The 6,000-nt window shown below is 38.7% G+C and overlaps 1 protein-coding gene across 1 annotated transcript in view; it reads left to right on the forward strand.

Moving 5' to 3' along the window:
- LOC109873297 (kin of IRRE-like protein 3) overlaps positions 1 to 6,000 on the forward strand; it is a 270,176-nt gene that overhangs the window by 127,091 nt on the left and 137,085 nt on the right. The gene's annotated exons all lie outside the window — the stretch shown is intronic.

Here is a 6,000-nt window from a genome sequence, read left to right on the forward strand (position 1 = left end):
ACACGCTCACACATACTACACTAACACTCCAATTCACACATACACACACACTACATAAGCTCACACAGACATACACATGAATATTGACGCCACACACACACACACACACACACACACACACACACACACACACACACACACACACACACACACACACACACACACACACACGTTCACACTCTTTCACATACGCTGCTGCTACTCTGTTTATTATCTAACCCAGTTGCCCTGTTACTTTTACCCCTACCTACAGTGGTTCTTCCTTTAATAGTTGCATCATACCACCAGTGGAGGCTGCTGAGGGGAGGACGACTCATAATAATGGCTGGAATGGAGTTAATGGAATGGTATCAAACATATGGTTTTCATATGGTTGATACCTCTCCATTGACTCCATTTCAGCCGTTAGTAAAAGCCATCATCCCCTCAAAAGCCTCCACAGCTTGCGGGGTGCTATGGAATGGTATAGCATGTTGGGAGTGCATGATGTCATAGTATTTTACTGTCAGCCATTGTTGCCATTAATGCTAGTTCGACCACCAGAGGGCGTCTTTGAGAAGCTAAGTTATTGAAATGACATGGAGCTGTAGGCCTAAGAGTCATGTTTACTGTAGCTGTTTTAGCGTAACTTACTTATTGGCATAAAAGCCTACTTCAATATACAGTATATCAATCAATCAATCATTAATTAATTAGTGATGTCATCACACAGCATACAAGCCACCCATGTCTTTAAATACAGTCAAGCATTTTAGTTATGAAACAAAAAAATGTTAAAAAGGGAGCCTTGCATAATTAAACAATGAATAAACCGCAACCTGTCAGCTAAAGCGATTGAATTCATGAATGCATTTGACTGTTTATAATATTTGCTGTGCATTTTTTGTTGTTAGAACAGACTGTTGGGATTAATTATAATGTATTATTGTATTTATTGTGCTGTTTATACTCTTAGAAATTTTGCTTAATTAAATGTATTAATATTAGGGTGTTTCTATTCCAGGAAAAGCGAAAATGCATTTTAGGCCTCAGGGTTTCCGTTAGGAATATATGGTGCTGTACAACGTGACTGGTTGGGAGTAGGCCTAGGCTACTAAGCGACTGGCAGGGAAGAGAAAAAGAATCCTAACATTTGCACACCCTAATTGTAGGCTAACCAACACCCAAACAGAGATTCAGTGAAAATAAAAATCGTATTTATTTATCAAGATCTGTCTTCATGCTTGTCTCAAAGCAGCGCGAAACAGTGCTGAAATAGTTGAATACACGCGGGTAGGCTATTGCTTCAAATACTATTATAACAATTTAATGACTTTGGGTGTTTCAGTAAGCAACAATTTGTTGCCTTCAATTGCATTAGCCTACTTAATACCAATATTTCTGTAATTCAGTGATATTTATTCCCATAGTAATTTATTACATTTACTTGTGGAATCCATCCAGGTGTGGTTAGAAAACCCTGCATGTGGTGGGCTATGCAAAGAGAAAGGTGAAGTGGCATGCCTTTAATACTTTTATAGTCCCTAAACTCAGCAAGAATCTATTGTCCTGCTGATAGCCCATCAAGGGTGAATGACTTCTTTTGTATTCCAAATTATTGGAAAGGCTACGTTGTTGCATACTTACAGTACAGTGCACTTTCACTCCATTATCCGTCTGACTCTCTATCAATGCCACCAGATTATTATTTATATTCTTGTCATCTATTCGGTAACATTCCACAAGTAAATATAATAAATAAAACGTTCCCGTTTTTAACAAGATATTTTGTCACGAAAAGATGCTTGACTATTCATATAATTGACAGCTTTGGAAAGAAAACACTCTGACGTTTCCAAAACTGCAAAGATATTATCTGTGAGTGCCACAGAACTGATGCTACAGGCGAAACCAAGATGAAATTTCAAACAGGAAATTCCCCCGATTTTGAAGGCGCTGTGTTCCAGTGTCTCCTTATATGGCTGTGAATGCGCAAGGAATGAGCCTACACTTTCTGTCGTTTCCCCAAGGTGTCTGCAGCATTGTGACGTATTTGTAGGCATATCATTGGAAGATTGACCATAAGAGACTACATTTACCAGGTACTCGCTTGGTGTCCTCCGTTGCAATTATTGCGTAATCTCCCGCTGCGTGTATTTTTCCAATTGCTTAAGAGGAGAAACCCAACTGCCACGAATGACTTATCATCGAATAGATATGTGAAAAACACCTTGAGGATTGATTCTAAACAACGTTTGCCATGTTTCTGTCGATATTATGGAGTTAATTTGGAAAAAAGTTTGCCGTTGTAATGACTGAATTTTCAGGTTTTTTTCTTAGCCAAACGTGATGAACAAAACGGAGCGATTTCTCCTACACAAATAATCATTTTGGAAAAAATTTACATTTGCTATCTAACTGAGAGTCTCCTCATTGAAAACATCCGAAGTTCTTCAAAGGTAAATTATTTTATTTGAATGCTTTTCTTGTTTTTGTGAAAATGTTGCCTGCTGAATGCTAGGCTTAATGCTATGCTAGCTATCAATACTCTTACACAAATGCTTGTGTAGCCATGGTTGAAAAGCATATTTTGAAAATCTGAGATGACAGTGTTGTTAACAAAAGGCTAAGCTTGTGAGCCAATATATTTATGTCATTTCATTTGCGATTTTCATGAATAGTTAACATTGCGTTATGGAAATGAGCTTGAGGCAATGATTACGCTCCCGGATACGGGATTGCTCGACGCAAGAAGTTAAACGGGATATTTTGTCAGGAAAAGATGCTAGAATATGCATATAATTGACAGCTTTGGATAGAAAACACTAACGTTTCCAAAACTGTAAAGATATTGTCTGTGAGTATAACAGAACTGATGTTGCAGGCGAAAGCCTGAGAAAAATCCAAACCGGAAGTGCCCCAGGTTTTGAAAGCGCTGCATTCCAATGACTCCCTATTCAGCTGTGGATGTACCATCAACGAGCTTACGCGTTCTACGTATTCCCCAAGGTGTCTAGAGCATTGTGACGTAGTTTTACACATTTCTGTTGAAGAATACCATAGGAGGCCACATTGCGTAAGTGGTCATATGGTGGCTCCGAGAGAGATTCTCGCGTAAAATACAGAGGTAGCCATTATTCTAATCGGTCCTAGTGAAAAACGAATTGTCCCCACGGATATATTATCGAATAGATATTAGAAAAACACCTTGAGGATGGATTCTAAACAACATTTGCCATGTTTCTGTCAATATTATGGAGCTAATTTGGAATATTTTTTGGCGTTGTGGTGACCGCAATTTCCGGGCGATTTCTCAGCCAAATGTGAAGAACAAACGGAGCTATTTCGCCTACAAAAATAATATTTGGGGAAAGATTAACTTTGGCTGTCTACCTGGGAGTCTCGTGAGTGAAAACATCCGAAGTTGATTGCTTTTCTGATTTCCGTGACAAGGTTGCCTGCTGCTAGCAAGGCATAATGCTATGCTAGGCTATGATAAACTTACACAAATGCTTGTCTAGCGTTGGCTGTAAAGCATATTTTGAAAATCTGAGATGACAGGGTGTTCTTATGGAGGAGTGTTCCTGTGGCGGGATCAGATCAGCGGATATTTCAGAGCGCCACCTATAGTTTTCGATAAAACTCAAACTTTCATTAAAACACACATGCAAGGTACTGAATTAAAGCTACACTCGTTGTGAATCTAGCCACCAAGTCAGATTTGTAAAATGCTTTTCGGCGAAAGCATGAGAAGCTATTATCTGATAGCATGCACCCCCGAAAATACCAGAACGTCACCTAAACAGCAGATTTTGCGGTAGCCGGAGCTACACAAAACGCAGAAATAAAATATAAAACATTCATTACCTTTGACGAGCTTCTCTGTTGGCACTCCTATATGTCCCATAAACATCACAATTGGGTATTTTTCCCGATTTAAATCCGTCATTGTATACCCAAAATGTGATTTGCTGAAGACCGGTCTGATCCAGGAAAATGCCCCTTTACAAGACGCAACGTCACTTTTTAAAATGACAAAAGTTGCCTATAAACTTTTACAAATCACTTCAAAATACTTTTCTAAACCAACTTTAGGTATTAATAAACGTTAATAATCGATCAAATTGATCACGGGGCGATCTGTATTCGATAGCAGCAAGTCTTGAAATCATCGTCCATGTTTTCAATTTCACAACATCCTGGGGTGAGCCCTAAGAAAGGAAGTGCCTACACGTCATCTAACCAAGGATAAAGCAGGCAAGAAATGACAGTACTGGCGACATCGTGTGGAAGCTGTAGGCATTGTAATGGGGGCCTCGTTTTTTGTCTCTCGCCTTAGACAATACATTGACTGGCGGATGAATATTTTTTGTGTGTTTTTGGTGAACAGTTTTTCGAGGGATTTTTACTCCTAAACACGTTCTGTTATAGCCATAGACACGATTTAACCAGTTTTAGAGACTTCAGAGTGTTTTCTATACACACATACTTATCATATGCATATACTATATTCCTGGCATGAGTAGCAGGACTTTGAAATGTTGCGTGATTTTTAACAAAAAGCTGCGAAAATTCGCATCATCCATAAGAGGTTTTAACAAAAGGCTGTGTTCCAATATATTTCACTTGTGATTTTCTAGGAAGATTTCTGTCCGTTGCGTTATGCTAATTAGTGTCAGATGATGACAACGGTCCCGTTCACGGGATGGGGTGTCACTACAGGTTAAGAGGCGGCTTCGATCTATATAATCATTCATTCAGAAGTTTAACCTTCCTGGCGCAGTTCCACTAGCGACCCACCTCCACAACATCCAGTGAAATTGCAGAGCGCCAAATTCAAATTACAGAAATAGACAGAAAAAATACGTGTTTTACATTTGCTTAAACATTAACTTTTTGTTAATCCAGCCGCTTTGTCAGATTTCAAAAAAGGCTTTACGGCGAAAGCATACCATGCGATTATCTGAGGACAGCGCCCCGCATACAAAAGCATGAAACACATTTTCCAACCAAACAGATGCATCACGAAAGTCAGAAATAGCAATAAAATGAATCTCTTACCTTTGAAGATCTTCATCTTTTTGCAATCCCAAAGGTCTCAGTTACACAATGAATGGTCGTTTCGTTCAATAAAGTCCTTCTTTATATCCCAAAAATGTCCATTTATTTGGCACATTTGATTCAGAAATACACCTGTTCCAACTCGCCTGTTCCAGCATGCCTACAAAGTATCTAATAAGTTACCTGTAAACTTGGTCCAAACATTTCAAACAACGTTTCTAATCCAACTTCAGGTACCCTAAAATGTAAATAATCAATAAAATTGAAGACGGAATAAACTGTTTCCAATATCGGAGAAAAATCGGAGTGCACTCTCATTCACGCGCACCAAAAGACTAGAGTCCACCTGAGTGGCATTTAGAAAGAATACGACTACTTCTTCATTTAACAAAAAAAACATTGAACAATTTCTAGACTGTTGCCATCTAGTGGAAGCCATAGGAACTGCAATATGGGTCCTAATAATTTGGCTTCCCCATAGAAAAGCATTGGAAAATCCAAAGATCAAAAAAAAAAAATCCTGGATGGATTGTCCTCTGGGTTTCGCTTTCTCTCGCTATCTTCCTCAAACAGGGCTACTTACCTTTCAGTTTTTCTGCTTCTCTTCTCTTCTCACTCTATCTCTTACTTTCTTGGGCAAGACTTTTGTCAGTTTCTCTTTTTTCTTCTTGCCTCTATCTCTCTTTCTGTACCTTACTCGTCTTCCAGTCTAGCTCTCTTTCTTTCTCTATTATAGCACCTTTCTTTCTCACTCTCTTCCTCTCTTTCCTTTCCTCCCTCCCTGAAGTCTTTCCCTTACCCGTCTTCCTATCTATCTCTATTTATCTCTCTATTCTACATTTCTCCTTTTGGTTACCCTTTACATTAAGTTGCCCATATTACTATGTAACTAACACAGTAATAACTGTTAACAACATAGTAGTTATAGGTTTTACTATATAATTACACGGTAATAGGGTT

The sequence above is a fragment of the Oncorhynchus kisutch genome, linkage group LG28 (assembly GCF_002021735.2).
Source record: "Oncorhynchus kisutch isolate 150728-3 linkage group LG28, Okis_V2, whole genome shotgun sequence".
Lineage (NCBI taxonomy): Eukaryota > Metazoa > Chordata > Actinopteri > Salmoniformes > Salmonidae > Oncorhynchus > Oncorhynchus kisutch.